Consider the following 12643-nt stretch of genomic DNA (forward strand, 5'->3'; position numbering starts at 1 on the left):
TGGATCCCAGTCATCGGTATCGGCCCCACAGAAGCCCTTTCCCTGTGAACTCGGGAGCCCCTACACGTCTGCCATGCAAACCCTGCTGGAGCACAGCAAAGGATTCTGGGACTACCTTTACTGGCAAGGCCTGTCGACAGCCAGGACTCTCTTGCAGCTGCAGAGTACCAGCAGAGCTCAGCGCAACTGGCCCATCCCCTTCCAGAGCAGTGTGCCCACAACTGCGCATCTCATGGAGCCACTTCTGGAAAGCGTCTTCAGGAAAGAGTTTGAAAACCTCCAGACGTTAACAAGTCAAGACCATCGCCTGGGTGTCTGCACATGCAAGAAGCCTCTGGCATGCACGATCCTCTGCCCAAGCCAGTGCAGCACTGGCCCACTGGATTTCCCCAAAATCACAGTCACTCAGATGAGACAACCTGGCCACAATGCCAGTTGAGGAACTACTGTGCACCTGCATGCGATGACTTCTCGTGTTCCCCACAAAGCAGCATCTCTGCACACCTTGCAGAGTATTGTTCAAGCACCACTATTTTTTTTAAAAAAGCAGTCTGGCTTAGCAGACAAGGATTGGGCTAGGACTAGAAAGGCCCAGGTTCAGATCAGACACACTGGGCGGCTTTGGGCCATACAGGGGTCGTTCCTGGGGCTATGTGGAGATAGGCCTATGCAGAGGACAGGTCTGTCAGTGGCTACTAGTCTGGTGGCTATGGGCTACTTCCAGCCTCAGAGACACGATGCATCTCAATACCAGTTGCAGGGGAGCAAGAACAGGAGAGAGGGCATGCACATACCGCTTGCCCGTGGGCTCCCAGAGGCATCTGGTGGGCCACTCTGTGAAGCAGGATGCTGGACTAGATGGGCCTCTGTGGGCCTGATCCTGCAGGGCTGTCCTTGTGTTCTTATGACATGCAGCCAAGAACTGAACCTGGGACATCCTCCATGCAAAGCAGGCATAAGGACATAAGAACAGCCCTGCTGGATCAGGCCCAAGAAGACCCATCTAGTCCAGCATCCTGTTTCACACAGTGGCCCACCAGATGCCGCTGGGAGCTTACAGGCAGGAGTTGAAAGGGGCATGCCCTCTCTCCTGCTGTGATTCCCCTGCAACTGGTACTCAGAGGCATCCTGCCTTTGAGGCTGGAGGTGGCCTGTAGCCCTCCGACTAGTAGCCGTTGATAGACCTCTCCTCCATGAAGTGATCCAAACCCCTCTTAAAGCCTCCCAGGTTGTGGGCTGTCACCACATCTTGTGGCAGAGAATTCCACAAGTTGATGATGCATTGTGTAAAAATATAATAAAAGGAGTTATTCAAATAATTAAATACAGATTGAGACCATTAGCATAAAGAAGAACACGCTGTCGATGGGAACCTCTAGAAAAGCCACACACACTCCCTGATCCTTGCACAGAGCAAATTCTTTTGAGGTGGCAGGGAGGACAGTAAGGCTGACGTGCCCTTCCAAAACATCACAGATAAGCGCAGAAGCAAGGTGGAGCGTCCCACAAACCTGACAACACAAAGATGTGAAATTTAACTAACGGTTGGACGTGTTGCTGAGTCTGATGCTCGCCAGCGCCGAGGCCCACAGCCTTCTCCCTTCTGCAAAACATTTTATCGTGGCAGCACATGCCGCCTGAACAGGAAGCAGGTTCGTTGATCACACTGGTCTGCAGCACATCCATCCCCTCTCTTTGGAAACAGAGGCAAGACTCCCTCACTACCGCTGCGTGCCCGTGATTAAAAGGCCAACAGAAAGCAACACCTCAGGAGAACTGCTTTCGAAATGAGAGTTCTTTATTCAAAAAAAGAAAACAAAACCAAAGATTTTCTAAACATCAGCTTCCCCGCCAAGATGGAAGAACCTTCACGGTAAGATATCCCCAGCACCTACCATGGATGGGGATATCATAACAGTTAGGAACTTCGGTATTTGGAACACAGGTAGGCCCCACCTCCCCAACACCCTGCACAATCTCAAAGCAGCCCCAGACTGTGCGAGGGAAGTATTTACAGTGGCAGACAGGAACGTGGCTACACTGCAGAACGCAACTGCATTCTCTTACTAATTCAAGAGACAGAGATATACACCTTACAAAACACACACACACACAGCAAGACTCTCCTTCCTTCCTTCCTTCCAGTGGCTGAATAGCTGCAATGCCATGGAATGTCCACAAACATTCTAACATCTGAGAGGGAGGTATCAGTCATAAAAGACTGATAAAAAAGCACCCTACAGGGGCCTGGGGCACTAAGAGCCGTGTGCTAACAAAAGGAATAATCAGAGTTGAAATGGTGAATGGGAACAGAAATATGAAGGAAAGAGAATCGGATGAGAGCAGGAAAGGGGGGGGGCAGCAAGATGAAAAGGGTGGACTCAAGGGTGAAGCAAGCAGAGCATTTAAAGGAGAGGCAGAGCAGGCTGGGAGATGGCGCAAGTAAGATAGCACGGCTGAGAAGGCCTGAGGACAGGGAAGCTGATGTGGTGTTGGTGGAAAAGAATGCACAGCAGTTTCAGGAGAGTGGGAGAGAAGTGGGAGAAGACCACCTTTCAGCCTATTAGCAGCTGGTGGGGGTGGGCTGCTCACAGACTGAGCCCGGCCATTGCTCTCTGGACAGCCAGCGGAGTTCGGGGAAGAAGGGGAACCCAAAGGCCTGTGAAAACACCACGCGTCACCAGCCCTACTCTGTGGAGCCAGAAGCCGGCAAGCACACAAGTGTGCCTGGCTGTGGCCATCCTCACCGCCTGCCCCCAAGCGGGCCCCCCGGCCTGCTCGGTCTATCAGTGCAACCAGCCTGTGGATGACTCAGCACCCTTTGCTTCCTTCCACACTCCATGCTTCTGCTTCACCTCCACGGCCATCGGGGTGGGGGGTGGGAGAGTCACGCAGTTCAGGTCCAACCGTCACATGGAAAGGGGGAGTCGCCCCCGAGCACTACCACCCCCACCACCACCCCCCGCAGCCATTCCCCTCTTCCGAAGAAAAGAGACCATACTTGATTTGCCTTCTCAGAAGTCAAAGACACGCACGCCTTGGATTTGCCACATTTCTTGAAACTCTTTGGGCGCATCTTGTGCACACGCGGACGGACACGCACGCACCACCAAGGAAGATCTCCTTGGCAGCCGAGCGAGGGGAGTCCGGCCTCCCGCTTCCCTCAGCAGCCGACCAGTCACCGCCGAAGAGCCCCCCAAGCACCACTGGAGTGTCCCCAGCGCCGGCATTCTGGGGCACCCTGTCTGTCTCTGGGCTGAGAGGCTGCACACAGCCATCCCAGGGACTCTAACAAGCAGCATTCGGTGGTGCATCTGAAAACGGTGAAGCTGCCCCGCCAGCCCTCTCAAAAGCAACAAGAACCTCTAGGCCCAAGTTATGCAACAGGGAGTCCGTGTTCAGAAAGGGCTCCCCTCGCGTCGGGAAAACAAGGAGAAGGAGGCAGATCCTGCTCCTACGCGACTTACGATACCTTGCAGGGGACAGACCGGCAAAGCTGGGAAGCCAGTCCATTGGGGAAGAGCCGCTCAGGAAGTGAAGGGGTACCCGCCCGCGTGTCCGGGTTCTCAGCCGCACGCAGGAAAGGCCGGCTGTGGCGTGCACCAGTGGCAGCCACGCACACAAAAATAGAACCACTCAAGAGATTTTTCCCCCCACCCCCTTAAAAACAAAACACACCACACACACACTATGCCTTTTTCTAGCTTGCACTATAGGAGGAAGTCCACTCCCAAGCCCTCCTCTGTTTTAAAGAGCTGACTGGGTAAGTTTGGGAGAGTTGGTCACTTGCAGGCTGCACATTCTGCACGCCCCTAGGGGAAGGGTGCTAGGCTGCTGCAAAGGAGTCACATCCTTGGGCACCAGCAGGGCACGTTAGACAGCTGCACACGTCCAGCATACCTTGGCAAGTCATTCGTCTTAACTGGACAGCCAGCAGAAGTCACAATGGGGCGGGGGGGTGGGGAGGGCAACCTGACCTAAGACGGGCTGCAGAGCAGATCAGCAAATAAGCTTCCCTTCTCTCAGACAAGTTTGCCCACCATTTCTGATCTTCTGCATGAGAGTGCCCGACAAGCTTCTGAGAAAATCCAGCCTTCCCTGGAACACAGTTCTACAGGCCTAGCCAGTCTGGCTGTTAGCAACCAACACACAGGATTCTTTCGCCAATGAACTGTGCAGGCTTCTAACCAAACAATACATGTAATACCTGCAGATTCTGCAAAAGGTACTTTTTAGACAAGGCAGCAGTGGTAACTGCTACTTTTAAAATGTGTGTGTGTGTGTGTGTGTGTGTGTGTGTGTGTGTGTGTGTGTGTGTGTGTTGCTTTTCATTGTGGATCCCACCACCCCACAAAAAGAGAAATATGTTTTTGTCATTCACATTGGATTCGGAGAGCAGGCGATATTCTGAGTACAAGCCCTAACCTCCCTATTTGCTGGCATTCTACAATCAGGACTTTTAAATGCCTGTTAATTTTAGCAGAGTCAAAATATACTTGCCTCACTGAATGTTCACTGTTATCAGCAGCACCCAAGAGCCTGTCAGAAAGCAGCCCTATGGCTAAGACGACGGAGGGGCTCTACAGGCATAACCCTTCTCCGTGGCTGTTTGTTTTTAACTGCAATTCCAGGGAAGGGTTACATACAAATACCTTAACCATGGATTAAGGATTGGCCACAACCAAGGCCATGAAGCCATGGCAAAGGCCGATTGCAGGCCTTTCTGTTTACAAAGTGAAAAGCAAGTATTCTTTCCCTGTCAGCTCAGCTCTGACTCCAACACCTTATCAGAGAAATACGAAGAACACTCTGTGTTCTCCGGGGCAGGGTTTAGCTCAGTAAGCTAAAGCAGGGCTCCCCCGGTGCATTCAGGATCTCGATCGGGATTAAGGCAAACCAACCCTGGTTAGCACATTCATAGCACAGGAACTGCTGTGGAACTTTGGCTTGGTGAATAAAAACTGTGGAGTATTTCCCCCCCCCCTCAATGGGATTGACTGATTTCTGGAAAACAAGAGCTGTGGCTCGGTTGTGTAACCTTTGCGGGTGGGTTTGCAGTTTCAGAACTGCACAGCTTTGGAAATGGCCTCTGATTCTGGCCGAGAGCAAAAGGGACGGGCTTCTCAAAGGCCTTTTTGTGCAAAACGGCCTCCTCAGGTTGCAGGTTAAAGAAGCACAAGAGCTTCCCCCGAGGAGCTGAAGCTGAAGGCCTTCCAGCACGATCCTTGGCAAAAAATTTGCCTCAGTCCTAAACACTTTGACGTTCCGAGCCTCTTGCTGGAACCTGCTCATTTTAGATGAAGGTTCTGGACCTGCTGGTCCAGAAGAGGGTAATCAGTTTGAACCATAAGTGGAGCCTCCATGCACAGAAGCAGACTCTCCCTGAATACCAGATTCTGGAGAGGGAGGGCTATCCCACTATGGGGAAAGCACAAAGCCCAGTGGTACAGCAGGTGCTTGGACGCCAACGGTCCTGGGTTCAAGGAGCGCAGAGAGACGGTGATGGGAGAGATCTCTGCCAGGAGCCTGGGGAACCACCGCCAGTCAGAGTGGACACAGTACTCTTTGGTAAAGTGGCCCAAAGGTCCACCTCGGTCCCAGGCCACATCCTGCTCTGGGAGGGCGCACACAGCCCCAGGCCCAGCACTTGGCACGTTCCGCTGTGCCTGGGAAAGAGACCCCCCTCCAAGACCTGGAGAACTGCTTGCAAGTTCTTGCAGCCAACCCTGAGCAAGTGGGGCCCAGCAGGCAGCTCCATCATCTGTTCTTAGCTCTGACGGGCCTCCCCTGGTATGCCAGCCACATGCACCAACCCGCCGAGGGGCACCCCGCACTTCCTCTCAAGTTTCCTTGACAGCTAATCCCTGCCTGAGGTTGCAGCCCTCACTGGTTCCCTGAAGAGGCCTCTAGTACCTCCACACACGGTACACTCGTCACCACTGACACAACGCCATTATTTCGGGGAAGAGACTATTGCAAAAAACTCTGAAGCCAACCAGCCAGCCAGCCAGCCTTCTAAAGCCAAGCCGCCTCCACCATAACCTTGGCATCATCCCTACATCTAGGAGCAACACTCACCCTTCCAAGAGCTGGTTTTGTTCATTCTTGAATGATTATTCTTTTATTTGGACACACTCTTTTCACATACACAGACTTTTGAGTGGACCAAAGGGGTTGCCCACTGAGCAAGGCAGACATGCACGCACACACAAGTACACGGACACACATTTTGAAGCTTAAAAGACACAAAGCTGAACTGGGGGAAACACATCATACATAACTTGTCTTTTGAGAGGCATGTGTTGTGTCACACACCAACTTGTGTATAGTCCACAAAAGCACTGAAATTGGTCTTGCGTTTAGAATCCAGGATCCTGACCACACCAGATTTGTTTTTATTCCCCCCCACACACACCCGCAAATAAAGAAAGCCCCTTTTCTGCCTCTTAAGTGGAGGAGATGTAACCCTGTCTAGGAGTGCAGAAAAATTGTGAGACCAGGCCCAGGCTAACTTTGGAGGCAGGGAAACCCAGGGAGAAGGAGGGCTACATGGCTTAGACAATGAGGTCTCTTGAGGGGCTTGTGTATGTGTGTGCTGATTTCCTGACTTTCTAGGTGGGGGGGATGTAAATGGACCAGGTTCCCCCTCTTGTCCCCATCCCACAACTATCTGGCCTCCACAGAGCAGGCTGTAAGATTTTCCCCCAACACACACACCCCTACTTTTTGCCTCAAACAGAAATTCAGCAGGTGATGCTTTCCTCTTGTAGAGTAAAGCGATGGGGAAACCACTTACACCTGCATACGTTTGGGCTACTAAAGGCCATCAGATCACCATCAGATCCCTGCCTCGAAGCAGCCACCAGTAACCTCAAAGCGTGTGGAGCTCACCCCAACAGTAGGAAGCAGGGATCAGGCCCCTACTTGGAAGAGTCAGAAGAGAGAAAGCAAGATCTCAGCCACACAAGCATCCATTCGACACTGTAGAAATGCGAAGATTCCCCCAGAGTGCCTTAGGAGCTAGCTGGTCACTAGATTGCAAAATTTTAAAAATGGCAGATTTCCTGCGCTTTTAAGACATGCACGACAGCCAGCAACCCAACCGATGCAGCGCCACTGCCACGTGCAGGGGCTGAATCCCTGTGCGGGGTGGCTGCGTGAACAAACTCGCCCCCAGCTGTCTTTTTCTGTGCTTGTCACGCGTCAGTGATAAGCCGGGGCACTCCGCGCGTGGGCACTCTGTACGTGTTCAGTAACACTCTCTCCTTGCCTCTTTGCACTGCCTTACTGGGCCTACGCCAGAAGAACCTCAGCCCAACGGCGAGGCTCTCTTTCTCTGACGGGCTCTCTTTCACTTCAAGCAGGCTGAAAGTGGGGCCGGGGTGGGCGGCGGCGTCCCGGAGCAAACCACCCCGTCGCCGCGCCAGCCCCAAAGACACGTGGAGCTTCCCTCCTCCGGAGCGGAGCTGCGAGGGTCTCCCTCCAGGGCAGGGCCCTTTCCTCACCTGCTCGAGAAGCGGCCGCTCTCCCTCCGGCCCATGGTGCGTCGCCCTCCTGCCCGCAGAAGCCGTCTGGCCAGGAGGAGGAGAGGAGTCCGCGCCGGCGCGCCGTCGAAGGGGGACCCGGCTGCGCGGAGCCGAGCGTGCCGCTCACTCGGCTCTGGGAGACGACGAAGCCGTCGAGTCGGGCAGCGAGGGGCTCCTCAGCCGGCCTTGCCGCCGCCCCGAGCCCCGCGGCTAGTTCCCGCCGTCGAGGAGACGCCCGAGAGCTGAAAAGCCGGCCGCGCCTCGACGCCTCTGGACCGCCGCCGCGGTTAGGCAAAAAGCCAGCGACAGCCAAGGCACCCCCCCCCCCCACTCCGCGGCCGGAGGAGGAGCGCTCGCCCGCCCGCCCGCCCGCCCGCCCGTCCAGCGGGGGCTGAGGCTCCTGGCTGGGAGGGCGCCCTTGGGTGCTGCTAAGCAGGCAGCCGCTGGCAAGGAGCTCGGGCGGTGGCGGCGCGGCGGCCTGGTCCCTCCCGTCTAGTCTCGGGGTGCCTCTCCACGGAGGGCGCTGCGCTCTCGCCGCCGCCTCGCAAAGAAGTGTGCTCCGCGCTTGCTTGCTTGCTTGCTCGCTCGCTCGCTCTCTGCCGCCGCGCGGGGAGGGAGGAAGTCAGCCAGAGCAGCAGACGGCGACGGAGCGGCGAGGGAGAGGCTGGCGCGGAGTTTCAGTCCTAGACAGCAAAGGCTGCCAGAGAGCGCGCGGCGAGGAGGAGACGCGAATGGGGCGGGCGGCCCAGCCCGCGGGAGACGACGGAGAGGGCAAGGGGGCGGGCGGATCACGCGGCGCGTGATCCACTTGTGGAACTCTCTGCCACAGGATGTGGTGACAGCCAACAACCTGGATGGCTTGAAGAGGGGTTTGGATGACTTCATGGAGGAGAGGCCTGTCAATGGAGGGCTGTGGGCCACCTCCAGCCTCCGAGGCAGGATGCCTCTGAGTCCCAGTTGCAGGGGAGTCACAGCAGGAGAGAGGGCATGCCCCTTTCAACTCCTGCCTGTAGGCTTCCAGTGGCATCTGGTGGGCCACTGTGCGAAACAGGATGCTGGACTAGAAGGGCCTTCTTGGGCCTGATCCAACATGGCTGTTCTTATGGGAGCACGCAAAGAGTGGCGGGTTGTTAGCTGCCACGCTAGTGGTGCCTCAGTAAGGCCTCGAGGGCTGGCCCAGCGGGGCTCCCCTCCTAAGGCAAGGCCTGCTCGTCCCCGTCCCCCCGCTAGAGAGGCTGCTGCCCCCAGGGATGGGACCCTCTGCCCTCGGGGCTTGTGTTCCGCTGGGAAAGCGAGAGCCCTGACCAGCCAGCAGCACAGGCACCGAGGTGATTTGGAACCCCGGACCTAAAGGCCTCTCCTGAGCTGAAATGCACCATTTTGACACCAGCACATGCTGGGGGAAGCTGGGAACTTTTTTAAAAAAGATGAAATTATGAATAAGATACTTCCCACTGACCTGCACACATTTTGCATGGACGGTCCTGCCACTTCAGTGAGCTGGTGCGGGAGCTTTTTAAAGTACAAGAGGACGACTGGTCCCTGCCCCAAGGGGCTTACAGTTTACAGTTCTACATGGGGGAGAGAAATGGAGGCAGGGTAAACAAGGATAAGCAGTTGTTTCAGGTACATGTACTTGGGTTTGGTAGCACCAATAGGAGTGCAGAGGGAGGGGTGCCCCAAGATGTTTCGCTCACTTCTCCAACCATCGCCACTCTGCTGCTGCAGGTTTGCTCGAAGAAAATGCACTTTTCTTAATCATCCATCAATATACGTAAAGACCTCTCTCCTCATGGGCCAATTCAGTCTATGTTTAGGATGGGAATATTATTTGTAACCGATAGTCCTTACTCTTTCAGAATCTAACCTGTGGAACAATGTTGCTGTGTTTGGCTGGCCAGAGACTAAAATAAAGGATTGGCTAAACATGTGGAACAAAGCCCCTGCCCCCCCCCAGAAATGCACCTTGCCCCTTCTGTGCCCCCCCCCATTTTCCTCCAAGATGGCATAGTCCATTTCAGATAGGGTTCAAACTTCAAAGAAAGAAAGACCAAACTTCTGCTGGTCTCTTCAGAACTCAGTAATTCTTTTGAGTTCAGCCTTACATTGGCCAGGCTCACACAGTCATTCAAATCTGGGTTTAACATCAGTCACTGGCATTACAGTCAGTACAGGAAAATGGTAGCATGATCAGCAAAAGAGGCATCTCATCTTCTGATGATACAGAGGAGCTTTATAGCAGTCAGATACCTTTAGACATGTCCTTGGTCACCAAAAGGCATAGAAAACAAAAGAGACATGATGTACAGGAAAATCTAGAAGAAGAGGTGCTGATGGAGCTGAAAGAAAGTGAAAGGTCTGAGGGTGCTGCTGGATCTGGAAAGATGTTGAACCAAAACAAATATTTAGAGCACAGTGGAACTGCTGGGAAATTGACAGAGAATTTAGCTACTCTCAAGTCAACAAAGAGAGAATTGTACTCCCAGAAAGAAACCTCAATTAGTGTGATCATGTAAGCCCATGCCAAGGCAGGAATCTCAGAATCCTTTTGGGGTCACAAAGTAGCATTGGAAGTTTTGATGTGGGTTCACACAACCATGCAAATGTTGGTTACCAACTTTAAACCTATATTTGAACAATTGTGTTAACCAGGCCATTGTAACTGGAAGCTCTTTGGGGCAGGGACACACATGTCCAACATTAAAACATGCTATATTATTTTTGAATAACGGATTGGAAATGGAGAGCTGCAATGCCAGGGATCCTCCCCTTAATCTGAAACAAGCTCAAACTGTTTGATGTTTGAACTGAGAACAAATAAAATAATGACTCTCTTCCCCAGTGTGAATTAAAATTCAGTAATATGGCCTATTATGCAACTAGTGCCCTCTGCAGGCTAAGAATTAGCAGTCATTTCAATCCCCAGCAGTTGTGTGGTTCTAACAGTGGGAACCTGAACTGTAAACACATTTCTTTTTATTAATTCACTTTTTCATCCATGGTGTGCTTCATTTCATTTCATTCCTGCAAGCGACCACAGCGGCTGTATATTGAGGTTGTTACGTTTCCAAACAGGCCAAACACACTGGCTGGTTGGGATACATCAAATGTTTAAAGGTAAAATGTGCCGTCCGGTCGATTTCGACTCCTGGCGACCACAGAGCCCTGTGGTTGCCTTTGGAGGGGTTTACCATTGCCAGCTCCTGCTCAGTGTGAGATGATGCCTTTCAGCATCATTCATTCATTCAATTTCAATTCATTCATTCAATTTCCTTCCAAAAATGGTTCAGAGCAGTTGATACAGAGAAATAAATAAATAACATAACATAAATAAGACATCATCCTATATCGCTGCTGCCTGATATAGGTGTTTCCCATAGTCTGGGAAACATACCAGCGGGGATTTGAACCGGCAACCTTCTTCTTGTTAGTCAAGCATTCCCCCGCTTACAACATGCCTTTTGAAGCATTCAGAGGCCACGGCCGCCTGCACTCTGGGAAACTGCCGTTCAAACACCAAACCTTGGGGCATGCTCGATTTTCTGAGACATCCCCACCATCTTATTTTAATTACATTGGTAAAAAAACCCCAAGATCTTAGTTTCCCTGGGAGCTGATGGGACCCTCCTGCCATTCATGGGATCAGCCTTGCTTACAGCGCACAAGGCAGTCTTTGTCCCAAGGCCCAGCTTTCACCGGCTTCCCCTTCCCCTGAGTGGCCTTTGCCGGATCAGGAGAGATCCTTGGAGAAGGAGCTGCCATTTTTAAAAGGGGAGGGTCCAGATAGGACACGTCACCTTAAGTGGTGCAACAGGGATATGCTGGACTAACAAGCAGAAGGTTGCTGGTTTGAATCCATGCTGGTCCTATATTGGGCAGCAGCGATCTAGGAAGGTGCTGAAAGGCATCATCTCACACTGCGCGGGAGGAGGCCATGGTCAACCCCTCCTGTATTCTGCCAAAGACCACCACAAGGCTCTGTGGGCACCAGGAGTCGACACTGACTTGACGGCACACTTCACCTTTACCAGATAGCACTGAATGGGGTCCGTCCTGCTGCCAGTGCAAGAGGTGTTTAGAGCCACCAGTAGAGCGTAGCCTTTGTCATCTATGGTCTCACACCCAGGTCTGCCCCACACTGTGCTGCACACAGGTCCAATCTCCTCCCTCTCCATTTGCCAGTCCTCTAGAAATCTCTCCGTCAGTTTTCTGTCCACTCCCAGATCCTGCACCGCCTTCCTGGCCTTCTCTTCCAACGTAGGCCTCCATGGCTTTGCCCCGGCTGCTTAGCTCTCCACTCTCCCATCCCAATTTGCCCCTTCTCCTGCTCCTCCAGCACCGCCACCACCAGCCTCCAAAAGTCCCCTGCCTGCTCCCTCCACTCGTGCTGTCCTTAAGCCTGGAACACCTTCCCAGAACCTCCGTGGGATGCCTCCCTTCTTTCAAATCTCTCCTCCCTGCGAGGCACCTGGCAGAACCACCTCCTAGTCCCCACCTCCTGCTGCAGCCAAGCCCAAGTAGGCACACATGGGCAATCCAACGTTCTTTCAGTTTTACCCCTTCCCTCAGTTTCCCTCTCCTTCCTCTGTTGTCTCCCGTGTTTGATTTTCAAACTAACCTCTCCAAGGCAGGGGCCTGTCCTCCTCTAGAGCACCATGCACACAGATGGTGCTGTACACATTTTTATTTATTTGGTTGGTTGGTTGGTGTCTATACCACCCTTCCAAAAACGGGTCAGGGCAGTTTACACAGAGAAATAACAAACAAATAAGATGGCTCCCTGTCCCCAAAGAGCTGAAAATCTAAAAACAAGCATAAGACAGACACCAGCAACAGTCACTTGGAGGTCCTGTGCTGGGGGTGGAGAGAGCCAGTTACTCTCCCCCTGCTAAATAAAGAGAATCACCCCGGTAAAAGGTGCCTCTTTGCCCAGTTAGCAGGGGACTAACAATGACTAAAGCAGGGGTTCAGATCTTGCCTCTGCCATGAACTAGGGATGTGCACAGAATGGGAGGGGGATAACTTTAAGGGCAGGGGAGGGCGCACTTACCCCCTCCCCACCACCACCACTGGCAAAAACTGGTCTGGCGGGACGGCAGCATTCCTCCCTGACATGC

At 53.2% G+C, this 12643-nt stretch overlaps 2 protein-coding genes across 4 annotated transcripts in view; both read right to left on the reverse strand.

The window, feature by feature from the left end:
- SH2B3 (SH2B adaptor protein 3) overlaps window positions 1-7868 on the reverse strand; it is a 48258-nt gene extending 40390 nt beyond the window's left edge. The window contains exon 1 of one of the 3 annotated variants that reach the window (XM_053280282.1): window positions 7506-7868. The gene's annotated coding sequence lies outside the window, so the exon portion shown is untranslated. Of the gene's footprint in view, window positions 1-1543; window positions 1564-3472; window positions 3643-7505 lie in introns of those variants that run through there. The other 2 variants (XM_053280284.1, XM_053280283.1) reach the window with 2 other exon arrangements.
- A 1285-nt stretch (window positions 7869-9153) lies between these two features.
- CUX2 (cut like homeobox 2) overlaps window positions 9154-12643 on the reverse strand; it is a 215537-nt gene continuing 212047 nt past the window's right edge. The window contains exon 27 of the mRNA XM_053280267.1: window positions 9154-9865. The gene's annotated coding sequence lies outside the window, so the exon portion shown is untranslated. The remainder of the gene's footprint in view (window positions 9866-12643) is intronic.

Source organism: Hemicordylus capensis, chromosome 15 (genome assembly GCF_027244095.1).
Source record: "Hemicordylus capensis ecotype Gifberg chromosome 15, rHemCap1.1.pri, whole genome shotgun sequence".
In the NCBI taxonomy this organism is placed as follows: Eukaryota; Metazoa; Chordata; class Lepidosauria; order Squamata; family Cordylidae; genus Hemicordylus; species Hemicordylus capensis.